The 21321-nt window shown below is 39.8% G+C and overlaps 1 long non-coding RNA gene and 1 gene segment (V, D, J or C); both read left to right on the forward strand.

Moving 5' to 3' along the window:
• LOC110258179 (Ig kappa chain V-III region MOPC 63-like) overlaps window positions 1-21321 on the forward strand; it is a 102064-nt gene that overhangs the window by 68390 nt on the left and 12353 nt on the right.
• LOC110259984 (uncharacterized) lies at window positions 45-16395 on the forward strand. The gene is made up of 3 exons (XR_002342537.2): window positions 45-158; window positions 3560-3689; window positions 14694-16395. It is a non-coding gene; the product is annotated as an uncharacterized LOC110259984 (long non-coding RNA).

The following is a 21321-nucleotide window of genomic DNA, read 5'->3' on the forward strand; positions in this document are numbered from 1 at the left end:
AACCAACCCACTAAACTCATCACTGGCCCAGCCCTGTGGTAAGAGGCTGATAAACAGGTCTTTTCTGGGACAGGGTCTGAACAGCCTGAGGATGGTGAGAGGTAGCAAGATGGTGCCACTATTCCAGGTCCTTGGGCTCATGTTCCTCTGTCTTCCAGGTAAGAGTACAGCCCCAGCTGCAGTGTTCCCTCAGGGATGATCCTCATACTCCCCAAAAAGAGAATAAAAAGAGGACAGACCTGGTTAGCATCTGGCCTCATGGTGGGAAGTTCATTCCAGCTTTAAAAATAGAGTGTCACAGCATTTCTGGACCGGTCCCTATGTGCCTCTGATTGCAGGTTCCAGTGGGCAGATCGTGCTCACCCAGGCTGATAAGTTCCTGCCTGCTTCTCTGGGAGAGAGTCTCCATTAGCTACACAGCAAGTCAGAGCCTGCTTTACTAAGATAGGAAGCACTACTTATCCTGGTATCAGCACAAACCTGGGCAGGCCCCTATGGTCCTCATATACCATGGTTCCACATGAGTCATTGGAGTGCCTGCCAGGTTCAGTGGCAGTGGGTCTGGGGCAGACTTCACTCTCACCATCGAGAGCCTGGAGCCTGAGGACTATGCAGTCTATTTCTGTCTTCAAACCCTCAAGAGTCTTCCCACAGTGGTTGAGCCTCAGATATTAACTTCCCCGCCAGGGCAAGCCTATGGTCCTAGCTGCCCCATCCTTGCTGAGGTCTCCTCTGACAGAAACAACCAAGCAATAATACAAACAAGAGAAAAACAAGTCTGTATCATGGGCACAGACTGCCTGGAGCCTTCTGTCCCCTTCTTCCGCTCTGTGGTCTTAAGTATAAGTATTTTGCATAAAAGAAACTTCAAAGACATAGGCACAACTAGACCAAAAAAAGGTAGAGAAGAACCCACAGATAGACAGGTTCTCTCTCTCTCTCATCCCCACGTCTCCTTCTGAGTCTCCTCTGGACATTTAAGCATCACCTTCTCCATTTCTTTTTTTTTTTTTTAATTTTCCCACTGTACAGCAAGGGGGTCAGGTTATCCTTACATGTATACATTACAATTACAGTTTTTCCCCCACCCTTTCTTCTGTTGCAACATGAGTATCTAGACATAGTTCTCAATGCTATTCAGCAGGATCTCCTTGTAAATCTATTCTAAGTTGTGTCTGATAAGCCCAAGCTCCCGATCCCTCCCACTCCCTCCCCCTCCCATCAGGCAGCCACAAGTCTCTTCTCCAAGTCCATGATTTTCTCTTCTGAGGAGATGTTCATTTGTGCTGGATATTAGATTCCAGTTATAAGTGATATCATATGGTATTTGTCTTTGTCTTTCTGGCTCATTTCACTCAGGATGAGATTCTCTAGTTCCATCCATGTTGCTGCAAATGGCATTATGTCGTTCTTTTTTATGGCTGAGTAGTATTCCATTGTGTATATACACCACATCATCCAAATCCAATCATCTGTCGATGGACATTTGGGTTGTTTCCATGTCCTGGCTATTGTGAATAGTGCTGCAATGAACATGCGGGTGCATGTGTCTCTTTTAAGTAGAGTTTTGTCCAGAGAGATGCCCAAGAGTGGGATTGCGGGGTCATATGGAAGTTCTATGTATAGATTTCTAAGGTATCTCCAAACTGTTCTCCATAGTGGCTGTACCAGTTTACATTCCCACCAACAGTGCAGGAGGGTTCCCTTTTCTCCACAGCCCCTCCAGCACTTGTTATTTGTGGATTTATTAATGATGGCCATTCTGACTGGTGTGAGGTGGTATCTCATGGTAGTTTTGATTTGCATTTCTCTTATAGTCAGCGATGTTGAGCATTTTTTCATCTGTATATCTGGCCATCTGTATATCTTCTTTGGAGAAATGTCTATTCAGGTCTTTTGCCCATTTTTCCATTGATTGATTGGTTTTTTTGCTGTTGGGTTGTATAAGTTGTTTATATATTCTAGAGATTAAGCCCTTGTCAGTTGCATCATTTGAAACTATTTTCTCCCATTCTGTAAGTTGTCTTTTTGTTTTCTTTTGGGTTTCCTTTGCTGTGCAAAAGCTTTTCAGTTTGATGAGGTCCCATGGGTTTATTTTTGCTCTAATTTCTATTGCTTTGGGAGACTGACCTGAGAAAATATTCATGATGTTGATGTCAGAGAGTGTTTTGCCTATGTCTTCTTCTAGGAGTTTGATGGTATCCTGTCGTATATTTAAGTCTTTCAGCCATTTGGAGTTTATTTTTGTGCATGGTGTGAGGGTGTGTTCTAGTTTCATTGCTTTGCATGTTGCTGTGCAGGTTTCCCAGCAATGCTTGCTGAATAGACTTTCTTTTTCCCATTTTATGTTCTTGCCTCCCTTGTCAAAGCTTAATTGACCATAGGTGTCAGGGTTTATTTCTGGGTTCTCTATTCTGTTCCATTGGTCTGTCTGTCTGTTTTGGTACCAGTACCACACTGTTTTGATGACTGTGGCTTTGTAGTATTTCTTGAAGTCTGGGAGAGTTATGCCTCCTGCTTGGTTTTTGTTTCTCAGGATTGCTTTGGCAATTCTGGGTCTTTTGTGGTTCCATATAAATGTTTGGATTGTTTGTTCTAGTTCTGTGGAAAATGTCCTGGGTAATTTGATAGGGATTGCATTGAATCTGGAGATTGCTTTGGGGAGTGTGGCCATTTTTACAATATTGATTTTCCCAATCCAGGAACATGGAATATCTTTCCATTTCTTTACATCTGCTTTGATTTCTTTGATTAAAGTTTTATAGTTCTCGGCATATAGGTCCTTTACCTCCTTGGTCAGGTGTATTCCGAGGTATTTGATTTTGTGAGGTGCAATTTTAAAAGGTATCATATTTTTGTATTCCTTTTCTAATATTTCATTGCTGGTATACAGAAATGCAACTGACTTCTGAATGTTAATCTTATATCCTGCTACTTTTCTGAATTTATTAATCAGTTCAAGGAGTTTTGGGGTTGAGTCCTTAGGGTTTTCTATGTATAGTATCATGTCATCTGCATACAGTGACAGTTTTATCTCTTCTCTTCCTATATGGATGCCTTTTATTTCTTTTGTTTGTCTAATTGCTATGGCTAGGACTTCCAAAACGATGTTGAAGAGCAGTGGTGAGAGTGGGCATCCCTGTCTTGTTCCAGATTTGAGTGAGAAGGCTTTCCGTTTTTCCCCATTAAGTATTATATTTGCTGTGGGTTTATCATAAATGGCTTTGATTATATTCAGGAATGTTCCCTCTATACCCACTTTGGCGAGGGTCTTGATCACGAATGGATGTTGAACTTTGTCAAATGCTTTTTCTGCGTCTATTGAGATGATCATATGATTTTTGACTTTTTTCTTTGTTAATGTGGTGTATGATGCTGATTGATTTGCGTCTGTTGAACCATCCTTGTGAACCTGGGATGAACCCAACCTGGTCATGGTGTATAATTTTTTTGGTATGTTGTTGGATTCAGTTGGCTAAGATTTTTTTGAGAATTTTTGCATCTATATTCATCAATGATATTGGCCGTCCATTTCTTTAATCTTTGCATGTCCACCCAGGTCTCCAGGCACAGCCATCCAGCTCAGAGACTTTTAATTGCATCTTGATGGGGAGCAAGCTCAACACAGTTGGTCAAGAAGATGATGTCCATGCCCTAAGTCCTATGTCCTCTGCTGCTCTGTGTTCTAGGTGAGTGAAATTGTTCAAAATCACAGAAATACAATGAATGCTTCCTCCAATATTAGTTGCATTTCATTGGAAATGTGTTTTTGAGCTGTGATATGCACTAAATGCCACATTATTTAATTCTCCAGCTCTCATGCTACAGAGATGAGCTTTTCTGTTTCATTTTTCTTTCTAAACAAGCTGTATAACATTAGAGGTCCAGTCTCTGTCTGTGAGTGCAGATTCCTCTTACTCATACTCCATAATTACATGCTCTGAGACTAGAGAGCATCTCAATTAGACTCTCACTTAGTCTCAATCTGCAGACCTGGAACCAGCCTCCCGTGCATTGATGAGAGAGACCATCTAGCCTCTCTTGAACTTGAAACAAAAGTCAAAGACTGGACATAAAGAAAGAGCCCAACTCATGTGTAATCCTCAATACAAAACTTATATTAGAGATTTGTATCAGAATTTCACCTGGCCACATGTAGGTGGAATCTAACCAGAGAAGCCTAAAAACTTCCAAAACCTGAAGAAGGGAACAGATATCCAGGTAGAGAAAGAACAGAGGGTTCCAATCAAGAGAAACCAAACAGAGCCTCATGAAGACATATCATAATTAAAATAGCAAAAGTTAAAAAATAAAGAGAGGATTCTTTTTTTTTTCCCACTGTTCAGCAAGGGGGTCAGGTTATCCTTACATGTATACATTACAATCACATTTTTCCCCCACCCTTTCTTCTGTTGCAACATGAGTATCTAGACAAAGTTAAAGAGAGGATTCTTTTTTTTTTTTTTTTTTTTTTTTTTTTGTCTTTTTGCTATTTCTTGGGCCGCTCCCGCGGCATATGGAGATTCCCAGGCTAGGGGTCCAATCGGAGCTGTAGCTACTAGCCTACACCACAGCCACAGCAACGCAGGATCCGAGCCGCGTCTGCGACCTACACCACAGCTCACGGCAACGCCGGATCGTTAACCCACTGAGCAAGGGCAGGGACCGAACCCGCAACCTTATGGTTCCTAGTCGGATTCGTTAACCACTGCGCCACGACGGGAACTCCAAAGAGAGGATTCTAAAAGCAGCAATAGAAAATTAAAGAGTCAGTTACCAGGGAACACCCAGAAGGCTATCAGCTGGTTTCTCTGCAGAAACTTTGCAAGCCAGAAGGGAGTAGCCTGATACACTCAAAGTCCTGAAAGGGAAAAACCTGCAACCAAGGATACTCTACCCAGAAAGACTATCATTTAGAATGGAAGGAGGGATAAAGAATTTCACAGACAACCAAAAACTGAAGAAAATACAGCAATGCTAAAACCACCCTGAAAGAAATCTTGAAAGGTCTTCTCTAAATAGAAATGAAGCAAGATTCTATATGGAAGGAAAAATCATAATAGGAAAGGCAAATATATAAAAGGATTGGTGACTACTTAAGTAAGCCAGCAAATAGATTAAAAACAATCAATACTTTTTGTAGAAGCAATTATAGCTAAAATTAACAGCAAAAGGACATCAAAATCACAAAGCATAGGGGAGAGGAGTATAAAAATGTAGGTCTTTTAGAATGTGTTTGAGCTTGTATGACTATCAGTCTAAATCAGATAGCTATAATTATGGGTCAACATACTTGAAAACCAGGTTAACCACAAATCAAAAACATATGAGAGGAGGTCCTGTCGTGGTACAGTGGAAACAAATCCAACTAGGAACCATGAGGTTGTGGGTTAAATCCCTAGCTCCGCTCAGTGGGTTGAGGATCCGGCCACCAGATCCTTGCTGTGAGCTGTGGTGTAGGTCACGGACGTGGCTCGGATCTGGTGTTGCTGTGGCTGTGGTGTAGGCCAGTGGCTACAGCCGGATTAGACCCTAGCCTGGGAACCTCCATATGTCGCGGGTGCGGCCCTCAAAAAGACAAAAATATGAAGTAAAATAACAAAAACATACAATAGAGTCACAAAAACAAAGGAACATTTTAGGAATGTTCCTAAAAAGAAAGGAATGAAAGCATAATACAAAAGAATACCATCAAACCATAAAGAGAAAAACAAAAAGAAGAAATAAAGAAAAACTACAAAATCAACTGGAAAACAAGGTTTAAAATGGAAATAAGTACGTATCTATCCATAACTAATTTGACTGTCAATGGAGTGGAGTTCCCTGGTGGCTCAGTGGGTTAAGGATCTGGTATTGTCACTGCAGTGGCTCTGGTTATGGCTGTGGCATGGGATCCATTCCCTGGCCCAGGAATTCCTTATGATATCAGTGCAACTGAAAAATAGAATCAAATAAAATAAATGTCAATGAACTAAATGCTCTAATCAAAAGACACAGAGTGGCAGATTGGATAAAATAAATACATAAATTACAAAAAACAAGAACCTACAATATTCTGCCTACAAGAGACTCATTTCAGGACAAAAGACACACACAGATTGAAAGTGAGGGGATGGAAAAAGATATTTCATCCAGATGGAAATAACAAGAAAGCAGAAGTAGCAATGCTCAGTCCAGTCAAAATAGACTTTAAAACAAAGTTAGGAGTTCCCGTCGTGGCGCAGTGGTTAACGAATCCGACTAGGAACCATGAGGTTGCGGGTTCGGTCCCTGCCCTTGCTCAGTGGGTTGACGATCCAGCATTGCCGTGAACTGTGGTGTAGGTTGCAGACTCAGCTCGGATCCTGCGTTGCTGTGCCTCTGGCGTAGGCTGGGGGCTACAGCTCCGATTCAACCCCTAGCCTGGGAACCTCCATATGCCACGGGAGCGGCCCAGAAATAGCAGCAACAACAACAACAACAAGAAAAGACAAAAAGACAAAAGACAAAAATAAATAAATAAATAAATAAATAAAACAAAGTTAAAGGGATAAATATAAGGAGAAGATATACATACACTTGTTAACATACATGCATCCAATATAGGAGCACTTAAATCTATAAAACAAATACTAACAGGTATAAAGGGAGAAATTGGGAATACAATAACAGTAGGAAACTAACATGCCACTGACATCAGATCTTCTAGATAGAATATCAATAAGGACAGATCTTCTAGATAGAATATCAACAAGGCAACATAGGTCCTAAATGACCCAACAGACCACGTGGATTTAATTGATAGCTTCAGGACATTACATCCAAAAAACAAACAAACAAACAAAAAAACAGAACACACTTTATTTTCAAGCATGCATGGAACATTCTCTCCATCACAAAATACAAGGTCACATGTACTATGTCACGAAACATGCCTCAGCAAATTAAAGAGGATAGAAATTATTTCAAGCATCTTCTCTGACCACAAGGGTATGAAACTAGAAATTACCCACAGAAAGAAAAATGGGGGAAAAAATCACATGAAGACTAAACAACATGCTATTAAAAAAAAATAGGCTAGTGATGAAATCAAAAAAAAATCCTAAGAATGGAATCTAGCTCTTTTACATTACTCATCTAATTTTAGACTTCATTACCTCATAAGGATTCTCATATTACAGGATTATTTTTCTAATAATAAATTTGGGGCTCAAAAACAGTAAGTCATTTGTTCATAATTACACAAGAAAGCATTGCCTAGTGACGGGGTCTATATTATTTCTATATGTCATATTCCACAGCCACTCCTTAAAACTATTTTAGGTAACCTAGGTTGAAATACAATTGTATTAGTTGACAATATATTTAATCATCTTTGATATATAGCCTATATCACAGTCAGAAAAATCTCTTAAAATATGCAGCTCTGTCTGAACTAAAAGTGTTGGTCATTATTATACAAACTTTTAAATCAAAGTTCAAAATCATTGTGAAAAGTACACAAATATGTATACAATACCTATATGTTAAATTAAAATATACATACATATGTTAAACTACAGATAGGGAGATAAGATAGAGAGAGGTAGAAGTAGAAAGGAAGAGAAAGTGACACACATAGAGAAATTCAAATGTTTACATGGGGTAATATGTTTACAAGAGGTTTTGTTTTATTTTACATTTCTACCTAAATTCTCCATAAATCTTTTATAAAACTTTTATGGTTTTTTAAAATAATTTAAGTTGCTCTCTGTCTGTTTTCTTGCTCTGCAAATCTTACCATGACTTTCTGACTAAAAACCATAAAGTCAGATGTGGCTTGCCGTCATTGCTTTTGTTAGCTAGTCATATCTCTGAGAGACCCAAATAGGAATTCATGGTCTTGTTGGCTTGTATAGCATTGCCATCGACTGACAGAAGTTCATAACTGCACCCTGACCTCAGTTATGCCCTTGCCTCACACCCCCCCACACACACACCCCCACACCCCATCCCCCACCCCATCTTTTTAGGGCCGCACTCGCTCATGGCATATGGGCATATGGAAGTTCCCTGGCTAGGGGTCCTGTCGGCCACAGCCACAGCCACAGCCACAGCCACAGCCACACCAGATTGGACCCCGGCTGAGACCTACGCCATAGCTCCTGGCAACACTGTATCCTTAACCCACTGAGCAAGACCAGGGATTGAACCCACATAGATATTTGTCAGATCCATTACCACTGAGCCATGAGGGGAACTCTGACACTGTTTCTTTTTAATTATTTTCATTTGTAATGTTTATGGAAATGGTTAACCGTATACAAAGATATGTAAAACACATACACTGGAGTATTTTGAAGCCAATCCATTAAGATTTCAGTACAGGAGTTCCCGTGGTGGCTCAGTGAAACAAATCTGACTAGGAACCATGAGGTTGCGGGTTCAACCCCTGGCCTCGCTCAGTGGGTTGAGGATCTGGTGTTGCTGTGGCTGTGGTATAGGCCGGCAGCTACAGCTCCGAATGGACTCCTATCCTGGGAACCTCCATATGCTGTGGGTGCAGCCCTAAAAAGAAAAGAGAAGAAGAAAAAAAAGGAATTTCAGTACACTGTTAACAGATGAGGACTTTTTTCTAAAAAACCACCATGCTACTATAATACAGAATTAAGAGTAATTCTCTAATACAGCCAATATTCAGTTTCTATTTATTTTTTTAATTAAAAAAATTTTTTTGTTATTTTCCCAATACAATTTTTTTTCTACTGTATAGCATGGTGACTCACTTACACATACATGTATACATTATATTTTCTCACATTATCTATTCACCTCCTTGATTGTCCCTAAATAAATATGTTGCTACAACTATTCATAATAACCAAGACATGGAAACAACCTAAATGTCCCCATTAACAGATGAATGGATTAAGCTGTGGTACATATATACGATGGAATACTATTCAGCCATAAAAAAGAATGAAATCATGGCATTTGCAGCAACATGGATGCAACTAGAGATTACCAGACCAAGTGAAGGAAGTCAGAATGAGAAAGACAAAATACCATATGATATCATTAACATGTGGAATCTAAAATATGGTGCAAATGAACCTATCTACAGAACAGAAACAGACTCACAGAGAACCCCCCTTTGGTTGCCCAGGGGGTGGGGAGGGAGTGGAATGGACTGGGAATTTGTCATTAGTAGATGCAGACTATTCCATTTAGAATGGATAAGCAATGAGGTCCTACTGTACAGCAGAGGGAACTATATCCAATCTCTTGGGATAGAACACGATGGAGGATGATAGTATGAGAAAAGAAAATTTTATATATGTATAACTGGGTCACTTTGCTGTACAACCGAAATTGACACGCATTGCTTTGGCTCTGGCACAGGCCGGCACCTACAGGTCTGATTAGACCCGTAGCCTGGGAACCTCCATATGCCTCAGGTGTGGCCCTAAAAAGACAAAAAAAGACCAAAAAAAAAAATATATATATATATATATGAAACATGTCATGGGGCTGGGATAATCTTGAAACAAAAGTCAAAGATTGGACATGAAGAAAGAGCCCAAAATCACATGTAATCCTCAGTGAAAACTCTAAGAAGAAATATTTGAAAGTCCTATCCGAATGTCACTTGGCCACATATAGCTGGAATCTCAGCAGGGAAGCCTGAGGACAGGAGGGAGGGTTTTTTTCTCACAGAGCCTGGAGCAGGAGGGTTGAGGATGGAACATCACCCTGGTGTGTGACTTTCATTTTAATTATTGCAAGAAGGCTCTTTGCTGTTCCAGACAGAACAACTTGGACTTTACTGGTGTAGGGGGAGGTGCCACGGTCTTCTCTGTGCCACTTGGCTGTCTCTGTGGTTATTGTCTCAAAGTTTTTATCTTTCTAGATTGCCCCTTTCCTAGTCCTTTGGCAAGAAAGAGCTGGCATTTGTTAGGGCTCTTTATTATCACAGCCCATTCATACTCCCAGGGTGTTAACTTCTCCAGGACCTGGTCTGTGATATATGACACAAAAAGAAAGTCCAGGCATTTTCCTGTCATTTTTCAGGTACCAAGATCCCTATATGGTCTACCTTATTCTCTCTACCTGTGTTATTTTCCCAGGGTTGCCAAAACAAAGTGCCAAAAACTGGGTGGCTTTTTTTTTTTTTAACAGCCACACCTGCAGCATATGGAAATTCATGGACTAGGGGTTAAAGCAGAGCTGCAGCCACAGGCCTACACACCAGCCTCAGCAATACTGGATGTGAGGCACATCTGTGACCTACACCACAGCTTGTGGCCGGATCCTTAACCCACTGAGCGAGGCCAGGGATAGAACCCACATCCTCACAGACACTATGTCAGGTTCTTCACCTGTTGAGCCACAATGGGAACTCCCTGGGTGGACTTTCTAAGATAAATTTATTCTCTCACAATTCTGGAGGCTAAAAGCTCCAAATAGGGTGTAGGTAGGGCCATGGGCCCTCTGAAACCTGTCAGAGACCATCTTCCCTTGTGTCTTCCTGGCTTCTGGTGGTAGCTGTCAATCTTCAGCCTCCTGGTGTTTGCAGGTGCATCACTTCGCTTTCTTCCTCTGTCATCTGGTGGCATTCTCCTATTTTGGTTTCTTATATTTCCCTCTGTTTATAAGGACATCAGTTATATTGGATTAGGGACCCTACTGAAATGTGGCTGGATCTTAATTTAATTAATTCTATCTGTAACAACCTTGTTTCCAAATTAAGTTACATTCTGAGGTACCGAGGATTAAAACTTCGACATCCTTTTGGGGGGAACACAATCCAACCCATAACATCACCTTTTAGAGTTATTCTCTTTTTTTTTTAACATGATACCTCAATTTTCTACGTGTCCTTAATGGGAGGGATACGGGGAAGTGGAAGTCACCTTGTATATATTTTTTAAACTTTCAAAAATAAAACGCAAACATAGCAGCAACAATAACAAGAGAAACGAGGAGTAGCTTTAGGTGAAAAAGTCGGTGGTCTAAGTATACATCCAAAGTTTGGTTAAATAGTGAAAACAACTGAACATTCAGGGCTTTTAAAAATTTTATATGCATAATTACTCACATAGTAAAAATCAAAGCCATATTTACTAAGCACCTATTTTGTTCTTGATGAGAAAGCAAAACCTCATTCCCTGTCATAGGTGACCTGGCAGCTGAACTGGAGCTTCTAGGTCATTGGAGGGCAAAGTAGAGAGGGCAGCTTTGCCCATCCACCCAGGACAGGATTCCTGCTCTAGGAGCTGAATCATCAATTCCTTAACAATTGAATATTGTTTGCTAAAATAAAAAATGTTTTCATAATTAAATAGCATTTCTGACTACATTAAAAAATAACAAGGTGTCCAGGAGTTCCTGTTGTGGCACAGTGGAATCACATCCAACTAGTAACCATGAGGTTGCCAGTTCGACCCCTGTCCTTGCTCAGTGGGTTAAGGATCCAGCCACCAGATCCTTGCTGTGAGCTGTGGTGTAGGTCACAGACATGGCTCAGATCCTGCATTGCTGTGGCTGTGGCGAAGGCCAGCGGATACAGCTCTGATTTGACCCCTAGCCTGGGAATCTCCATATGCCGCGGGTGTGGTCCTAAAAAGCAAAAAGCCAAAAGAAAAAAAAAAAAAGAAAAGAAAAGAAAAACGAAGGTGTCCAGTAACTTAAATGTCCTAAGTTTAAAATTGAAGAATTGAATGAGTTAAAATACAGAAACTATAAAACAATCTATTTCTCATTTTATGTAGTTTCTTTTCTGTGTGTGTGTATGTGCGCACAGCACAATATGCATGCGTGTCTTTTATGCCAGTACCCTACTGTTTGACTAATAAATTTGCAATATAATTTGAAATCAGTAAGTGTGATGCCTTCAGTTTTCTTCTCTTCCTCAAGATGATGTTGTCTATTTGGAGTTTTTGTGTTTCCATATAAATTTTAGGATTGTTTTTTATATTTATAATGAAAAATACCACTGGGATTTTGGTAGGAATTGTATCGCATCTGTAGATCATTTTTAGGGGCATTTTAACAATATTAATTCTTCAAACATACAAACACGGAATAGGAATATCTTTCCATTTATTTGTGTCTTCTTCAATTTCTTTCATCAGGGTCTTATGCTTTTCAGTGTACAGAACTTTCACCTCCTTAAATTTATGCCTAAGTATTTCATTCTTTTTGATGCAATTGTAAGCGAGATTGCTTTCTTTATATCACTTTCAGATAGATCAGTATAAAAAAGCAACTGATTTTTGTATATTGATTTTGTATCCTGAAGCTTTACTGAATTTTTCTAACAGTTTTTTTCGTGGAGTCTTTAGAGTTTTCCATGTGTCATCTGCAAATAGAGGAAATAATTTTGGAAATAATTTTACTTCTTTGTTCCCAATTAGAATACTTTTTTTTCTTGCCTAATTGCTCTGGCTAGAACTCCCAGTACTATACTGAATAAAAGTGGTGAGAGTGGGCGTCCCTATCTTGTTCCTGATCTCAGAATAAAAGCTTTCAGCTTTTCACCATTGCATATGATGTCAGTTGTGGGCTTGTCGTCTTTGGCTTTTATCATATTGAGGTATGTTCCTTTCATACCCAGTTTGTGGAGAGTTTTTATCATGAGAAGATGTTGGATTTAGTCATATGCTTTCTCTGCACCTATTGAGATGACTGTACGATTTCATCTCCATTTGGTGTATCCCACTAATTGATTTGCAGATGTTGAATTATCCCTGGAATAAACCTCACTTGGACATGGTATATGGTGATTCTAATGTATGACTGGATTTATTTTACTAATATTTAGTTGGGGATATTTGCATCTATGTTTATTGGGGATATTAACCTGTGATTTTTTTTCTTTTATTGTAGTATTTTTGTCTGGTTTTGGTATCAAGGTAATGCTGTCTTCATAAACTGAGTTTGGAAGTATTCTATACTCATCTACTTTTTGGAACAATTTGAGAATAGATATTGACTCTTTAATTGTTTTGTAGAATTTACCAGCAGAGCCATCTGGTTCTGAACCTTTCTCTGTTGAGTCCCTATGATTGCTGACACAAGAAGTATATGCACTTTCATTTTTGTTCTATGCTATCCAGTGCCTGATGCTATGTTCCTAGAGACAGTCCTTTATATTTAACCTCCAACCTTTTACTCCCTCTGCTTGAGCAGAAATCACCTAACTGGAGCTCCTGGCTTGCTTAGAGCAGCACCTCCAAACCAGTTAGCCCACCACCTTGTACTCCAATCTTCCATTCTGTTGCCAAGACTATGAGAAGGAGTCAAGTGCTGTAAAGAGACAAGATAATCCACATAATTTTTCTAAGGCTGGAATAGGAAAGACTGGTCCAGAAATAGGAATTTTATGTACTTGTCATTTCCTGTTTACATTATTCCATGTAAATCTCAGTCTGTCTCCTCACCTCAGGCACTGGCTTACTGCTCGGGGAGGTATAAACAGGATGTTGCTCCCCTTGGGGTGAAACCCAGGTGGCACTAGGCCAGAGAGACCCTGCATTAGTCTAAAGAATATTTCCTAAGATATGCGGTTCTCCATGTTCCTCGGAGATCTTTACATCTTTTGTCATATCTCATGTGCTCATGATACTGTGTTTCTGCTGTCTGCACAGCAGTGAGCCCCCAGAAATACCAGTGTGGAGAAGAAAGGGAGGGAGCCAGGGAGGGAGAGAGAGAGGAAGAAAGGAAAGAAGGAAAGAAGGGAGGAGGGAGGAAGGAAGGGAATTTGTTGATTGAGTCATTAAAATTCTAATTTTTTCTAATGAACTTATATATCCATGTAGCTTCCATGTGATATAATTCCCAAGTACACATATCTACCAAATTCATTCTGAAGAGCAATCACTGAGTACTCAGTATCAAGGCACAATGGGGAATATAGACGTACCCTGATGAGGTCACTCACCCCAAGCTGTTCCAAACTGATTATAAAATTCCATGATGCAAGGCAGAATGTGGGAAGTAGGATAAATACCACATTACCAAAGGGATGGCATGGCCTACCTGGAAGGTTTGTGTCACTCAGTGTTCACCTTCTCCTTAAATAGCCAAAATCTCTTAGGCATCAATGGAGAACTTCATTATGTATAAAGCTCCTCATCCCCGAAGCCTCCATTCTAATCTGGAAGCCCAGCCCCACTGCATGGTAGTAACTCTGACCCATTTTTCTCTCATATTCAGTAGTCTTGAAACTCATTAGAGGAGCTTTATGCTAAAGATGGCCCTTGTCAACCTGTGTCCATCAAAGATAGCATGGGACCTCAGAGACCCCACGCTCCACTGCCAACCCGAAATTCACACAGCAAAAAATAAATTTCTAATGCATTAACTCATTCAAGCTTTGGATCATATCTATTAGAGTAACTTTCATTGTCCTTCATTTATACACTTACCAGGATAAACATTATTCCTGTACCAAATGGCAGCATTTAGTTGGAAATCACTGAGTTGGTTCTTGGAAGGCAAATTTTTAGACCCTGATTATGTGCCTACATCCTCAGTGTCATTAAGGGGACCTGATTTTCTTAGTTGTAAAGTCAAATAGTTAAGGCCTTTTCAACATTAAACTTGATGTATCCTATTCTGAGTTCCAGAGCAACTGGCACGCAGAAGAAATATATTTTCACACTGAACAGGCTTATTATTTCATTCTTTCACTGGATTTTGGAAAATGCATTAAAATATCCCCTCTGACTTAGGGGGAACAGATGGCACCTGTGCCAAGAATTTTCCTGGTTAGTGAAGATTTTGCCAAGTGTCTCAGGAAAGGTGATGGAAGTGCTTTCGCTAGGAGGCAAGACATCTGGTTCTTCCAAGTCAAACGGCCCATAAATCTACAAAGACCCTCTAAGGACACATTCAGCCTGTTTTCTATTCTGTCAGACATGGTCCCACACTCAGCTGCAGCCCATATATCTTGGTTAAGGCAGCACCAGCAGAAGCAGTTTTCAGGGCTTCAGAAACTACCCAAAGTGATCACCAGAGGGCGCCAGAGCAAGAGAAGAGAAGACCAAGAAGACGGCCAAGTACCATGTGACTGTTGAACCATCCTTGTTCATTTCATTCACTCATTCATTCAGTAAAGGTACATTGAACATCAGTTGTATGCCAGACACTTGTTAGTCACTGAGAGCGCAGTGGTGAGTGAGATGCCCTGTGAAATGCAAGAAATAATGAGGAATGTGAACCATATTCTTTTTCATGGAATTAGAAGATACGATATCCTGGGTAAAGACTAGCATCAACGATGTGCTATGTGTGGTTATTTGTGCGATCCTGAAGTTCCCCTAGGTTGATGCGTCCTCATGTATATGTCTTACATTTGGGTGGACTCTTCCTGGTTTCTGTGATTAACTTTGGCAGCTACCCTTCATCTTCTCTGAACTCCCAGCCAGGCAATTACAAGACTGACTAAATATTTACCCTTTCTCTTCACCTCACTTTAAAAGACTTTGTTAGAGTTCAAGGAATAGAGGTGAGCACTTCTAATCTGAAGGGGTCCTAGGTTCCTTCCAGGGACCACTAGTAGTCCACTTGCAGTATCACAGTCATGCCAATGCAAAGAATAAATACAAAAGTATTCCGTATCTGTGCATCTTCTTGGCATAGGAACTTCTAGTTACAAAAAATTATAAAGAAACTGCTTGAAAATCTTCTTGTATTAGGTTCTTTTGGAGGAAGTAAGTCTTTGACAAACTCCTAAATTTCTTCTAAAATTAGTTTCTATCTCTTTGGGAGCCAATTATTCCATTTATTTGGGGAGATAAGGAATTGTACACTTCATTTAAATGTTCAAAAAGCAACAGCCTCCTTCACTGTGGAAAACAATATGGAGATCCCTCAGAAAACTAAAAATAGAACTATCACTTGATCCAGCAATCCCACTCCTGGGCATCTCTCCAGAGAAAACAATGACTTGCAAAGACACATGTACTCCAATGTTCATTGCAGCACTCTTTTCAATAGACAAGACATGGAAACAACCTAATGTCCATCGACAGAGAAGTGGATCAAGAAGATGGGGTACATATACACAATGGAATATTACTCAGCCATTAAAAGGAAAGAAATAACGGCAGTTGCAGCAACATGGATGGACCTAGAAATTGTCATGCTAAGTGAAGTCAGTCAGACAATGAGACACCAACATTAAATGCCATCACTGACAAGTGGAATCTGAATAAAGGACAAAATGAACTTCTTTGCAGAACAGATACTGACTCACAGACTTTGAAAATCTTATGGTTTCCAAAGGAGACAGTTTGAGGGAGTTGGGGGATGTGTTGGGGGTATGGGATGGAAATCCTATAAAATTAGATTGTGGTGATCATTGTGCAACTATAAATGTAATAAATTCATCGAGTAATAAAAAATAAAATAAAATAAATAAATAAAACAAAATTTTTTTTTAAAAAAAGCAACAACCTCCTTGAGGAGAGAAGGATGTGGATGAATGTAGTCAAAAGTTGTAAATTTCTAGTATAAGATAAATAAGTGCCAGGGAGGTTGGGTACAACGTGATAAATGTAATTAACACTGCTGTGCATTATATATGAAAGTTTTTAAAAGAATAAAATTTTTTTTAATGGCCACACCCATGGCATATGGAGGTTCCCAGGCCAGGAACTGAATCCAAGCTGCAGCTGTGACCTATACCACAGTTGTGGCAATGCCAGATCCTTTAACCCACTGCCCCAAGCTTGGGATTGAACCTGTGCTTCTGCAGCAACCCAAGTCAATGCAGTCAGATTCTTAACCCACTGTGCTGTGGCAGGAATGCCTGAACTATGTTCTTCAAATAGGTGGATTGGGGAGTTCCTGTTGTGGCTCAGTGGTTAACAAATCCCACTAGGAACCATGAGGTTTTGGGTTCGATCCCTGGCCTCGCTCAGTGGGTTAAGGATGCGGTGTTTCCGTGAGCTCTGGTGTAGGTCACAGATTCTGCTCAGATCCCGAGTTGCTGTGGCTGCGGTGTAGGCCAGTGGCTACAGCTCTGACTGGACCTCTAGCCTGGGAACATCCCTATGCCTCAGGTGCGGCCCTGAAAAGACAAAAAAAAAGAAAAGAAAAATAAAAGAAAAATAGGTGGATTGTATGTCATGAAAATTATATCTCAATAGCACTTTCACCCCTGATCACTACCAGAAAAAGAAAAAGAAAAAATAATAATAAAGAAAGTGGCCCCCAAAGGGTGGTCGAATGGGATAAATCCTAGCAGCAGGTGCTTTAATTCTTAAAAGGTTTTTTGTATGTCATTATAATCTCTTCCTCATTCCTAATGTCCATGTGTGTTTCTCTCTTTTTCCTTTGCCAAACTCTCCAGAAATGTGTCTCTTTTCAAATAAACATTTCTTGGTTTTAGTCACCAAAATAACTTTTTTATTTTTTACGTTCTTGTTTTCATTTTTACTATTTGCTTCCTTCTACCTTCTTTTGGTGTATCTTGTTCTGTGTCTTGTTCTCTTCTTGAGTTTAATGCTGAATTTATTATGTTTGGCCTCTTGGCACTTTAATCAGGAAAGGAAATACATTTTTGTTTGAAAGCCACTTTTATTCCATGGATTTGGATATGTAGTTTTCTCACTGTTGTTTATGTTTCAATAATTCCATGCTCTGTAATTTGATAGATTTCCTTTTTAAGACTTTTAGAATGGTAATTTTTAAATTTCCAAATCAATGATTTGTTTTTTTTATTTTAATGATTTTTATTTTTTCCATTATGGTTGGTTTATAGTGTTCTGTCCATTTTCTACTGTACAGCAAAGCAACCCAGTCTCATATATATATTCTTTTTCAAGTCAGTGGTTTGTTAATTGACTACTTTATGGCTACATTCTAGTTTTATTGCATTGTGGTTAAGAAAATATTACCAAAATGGGAGTTCCTGTTGTGGCTCAGCAGAAACCAATTTGACTGGTATCCATGAGGCTGCAGGTTCAATCCCAGCCTTCCATCCAGTCACTCAATATGACCAAACTGTTCCCGTTATAAGAACAGTTGAAGGCGAGGGTGAACATAAATGTGAGACTTGGAGGCACTGACCGGCACTGACCTTCCATGACAAGTGAGGTGTGACCTTCCCCACCTTCTTCCCTACCACCAGCAGCCTCTCTCCCAGCCTCTAATGGTTCCTGAGCCCCAAAGGCCCACCCATCTCCCGACCTCAGGAAGATTGGTGGCCTCAATACCAACAGCCTTGCTCCCGTATTTCCCAAAAGATAATCACAAAAAACAAACCACTCTGATATAAATTTATTTCCCAGTCGGGGCTCTTCAGTCTTATGATTAATCATCTTGTTATATAACATCTATTATATTTGATTTTATCCCTGTAAGTTTCTCTTCCCTCTAATTCTATTTTTCCAGTATTACACATTGTCCATCCTTCAATTAGCAGCTGCCTGACCAAGCCCTATCCATTGCATTAGTTGGCCAAATCATTTTAAAGACTTGTTTTTAATGCATCTATTTTTTTTTTGGTCTTTTTGCCTTTTCTAGGGCTGCTCCTACAGCATATGGAGGTTCCCAGGTTAGGGGTCTAATAGGAGCTGTAAGCCATTGGCCTATGCCAGAGCCACAGCAACGCGGGATCCGAGCCGCATCTGCAACCTACACCACAGCTCACGGCAACGCCAGATCCTTCACCCACTGAGCAAGGCCAGGGATCGAACCAGAAATCTCATGGTTCCTCGTCAGATTCGTTAACCACTGAGCCATGACAGGAACTCCTTTAATGCATCTCTTATAAACAACACACGGCTGGATTTGAGTGTCGTATTCACTATTCTTGGTCTTTCAATTGTGAAATTTTCCGCTTGAATATTGTCAAGGTAAATGTTTTCCCCAAAATTAAAATAAGTTATCTTGTGGTTACCATTGTAGCTCAGTGAAAAATGAAACTAACTAGGATCCATGAGGATGCAGGTTCAATCCCTTGCCTCGCTCAGTGGGTTAAGGATCCAGCATTGCTGTGAGCTGTGGTGTAGGTCGCAAATGTGGCTCAGATCCCATGTTGCTGTGGCTTTGGTGTAGACTGGCAGCTGAAGCTCCGATTCAACTCTGAGTTATTTTTTTAAATAAAATAAAATAAGTTATCTTGCATAAATATTGTGAACAAGTGCCAAAGATTCATTTAACTTATTAATGGCAGAACTAGATGATAAAACTGGTTACAAAGAGGTTATATAACAACACACACATAGGCACACACAACTATCATTCCTGGAATAAGATTGCTAAACAAGATGCAAAACTGATTAATGTTCTACAAAGCTAAAACCGTAAACATAGGGGTTTTCTTCTCAGACAGAAACCATGCATCATTTTCATAATATTAGTTTTTCTAGGTTAACATCTAACTTTGGGGAATCTAGTTTTTAATCAGCAATAAATAGAAGTCAAGCAACCTTTATTTCTCTGAAATAAAGGTCAAATGACCCTGAAAGGACCTAGTGTTGAAGAAAAAATTACTTTGACAGTTGTTAAAGATGGTAAGGAAGACTTTATTCAGGACCATCACTATTGGGGCAGGGACCACTATGCAGCAAAGGGATCATACAGAAGAGGAGAGAGGTTGAGCTCAACTCCAAATACAGGGAATTTAGAGCCAATGAACAGGATGGAGTGGGCAGCTAGGAAATCACTAAGAGGAAACACCAAGGGTAAGGGGGATTCTGTTGAAAATGACCTGGTGAAGTCTTGCTGAAGGCAGGCCAAGGTCCTTAGACATTCCCAGGAAGATGACAGAGTATAAGGAATTTAATTAGATATCAAGGAGAATCAAGGATGGGGAATTCTGTACCATATGATCCAGCAATCCCACTCCCAGGCATATATCCAGACAAAATTATAATTCAGAAAGATATATGCATGACCTGTTCACAGCAGCACTATTCAGAATAGCCAAGACATGGAAACAACCTAAATGTCCATCAACAGAGAAATGGATTAAGAAGACATGGTACCCACATGCAGAGGAATACTACTCAGCCATGAAAAAGAATGAAATAATGGCACTTGCAGAAATATGGATGCAACTAGAGATTATCATACGAAATGAAGTCAGAAAGAGAAAGACAAATACCAAATATCATTCATGTGTGGAATTTAAAATATGGCACAAATGAGCCCATCTACAAAACGGAGACAGACTCATAGACATAGAGAACAGATGTTATTGCCAGTGGGGAGGGGTGAGGGAGGGGGATGGACTGGGAGTTTGAGGTTGGTAGATGCAACCTATTACATTTAGATGCATAAGCCATGAGGTCCTACTCTATAACACAGGAAATTATAACCAAGCTCTTGGAATAGAGCATGATGGAAAAGAATATTTTAAAAAAGAGAATGTACATATATGTATAACTAAGTCACTTTGCTGTACAGCAAAAATGGGTACAACATTGTAAATGAACTATACATTAATTTAAAATATAATTAGTTTAAAAAAAAAAAAAAGATGGGGAACTCTGGTTAAACTGACTTAGCCAGATTCTTGCTAAAACTAGGAAATGTGGGGATACACACAGAAGGCTAAAATTCAGGACCCACTTGAGAAGAGAGTTCAGAAGAGCCTGAGCAGAATTTGTTCAAGGAAAGAATTTTTCTCAATAGTCATCTTTTTGCCTATTTTCAAGTTTTCGATAATTTAGCATTTATTATGTTGGTTCTGTTGGGGCTTGGTCCTCCCATCTTATTTTATATTTCTATTGATCATATTTTCCTCTTGATTTGTAAATTTCCTTTTCTGAATTTTGCTATGAGTTTAGGAGGGTTTTTTACACTTTTTTTTTCTTCTGGTGTCTTAAGGATTTTTATCCCACTGCTATGGAATGCCTGTCCCTTTTTATTTCCATCACCCTTCACACGGCCTGAAGGGTGAGTGCCAGGCATCTCAACCATGACCCCATCTTCCAGTGCCCCTCATCCCAGTCCCAATGCCTGCTCCCTACAACCCTGAGGTGCAGGTGCTGCATCTAGGACTTTGTGGGGAAAACCAGTATTGGCTGCTTCAAGGGCCCCTCCTGTTTTTGTAATGTAATGAAAGATTCTAGATTCTAGTTTCCCCATCAATTGAATCACATAATTTAAATCTTTGCAGTTTTCCACATTTTTTTCCTCCTAATATGACCCTTTAAGGGTCTCCAAGCATGAAATACATTTATTCTCACTTTTCTATTTCTTCTGTCATTGCAAAGAGGATTTTGAAAGAGTGGTGGACCGGTCCTTTACATTCAGTTTAAAAGTCCAGGAAGTTCCCATTGTGGCTCAGCAGTAACAAACCTGACTAGTAACCATGAGGATATGCATTCAATCCTTGACCTAGAT

This window comes from Sus scrofa, chromosome 3, assembly GCF_054392235.1.
Source record: "Sus scrofa isolate SSC_HxYL_T2T_F1_AM1 chromosome 3, Sscrofa_HxYL_maternal_Yorkshire_Landrace_v2.0, whole genome shotgun sequence".
Classification (NCBI taxonomy): domain Eukaryota; kingdom Metazoa; phylum Chordata; class Mammalia; order Artiodactyla; family Suidae; genus Sus; species Sus scrofa.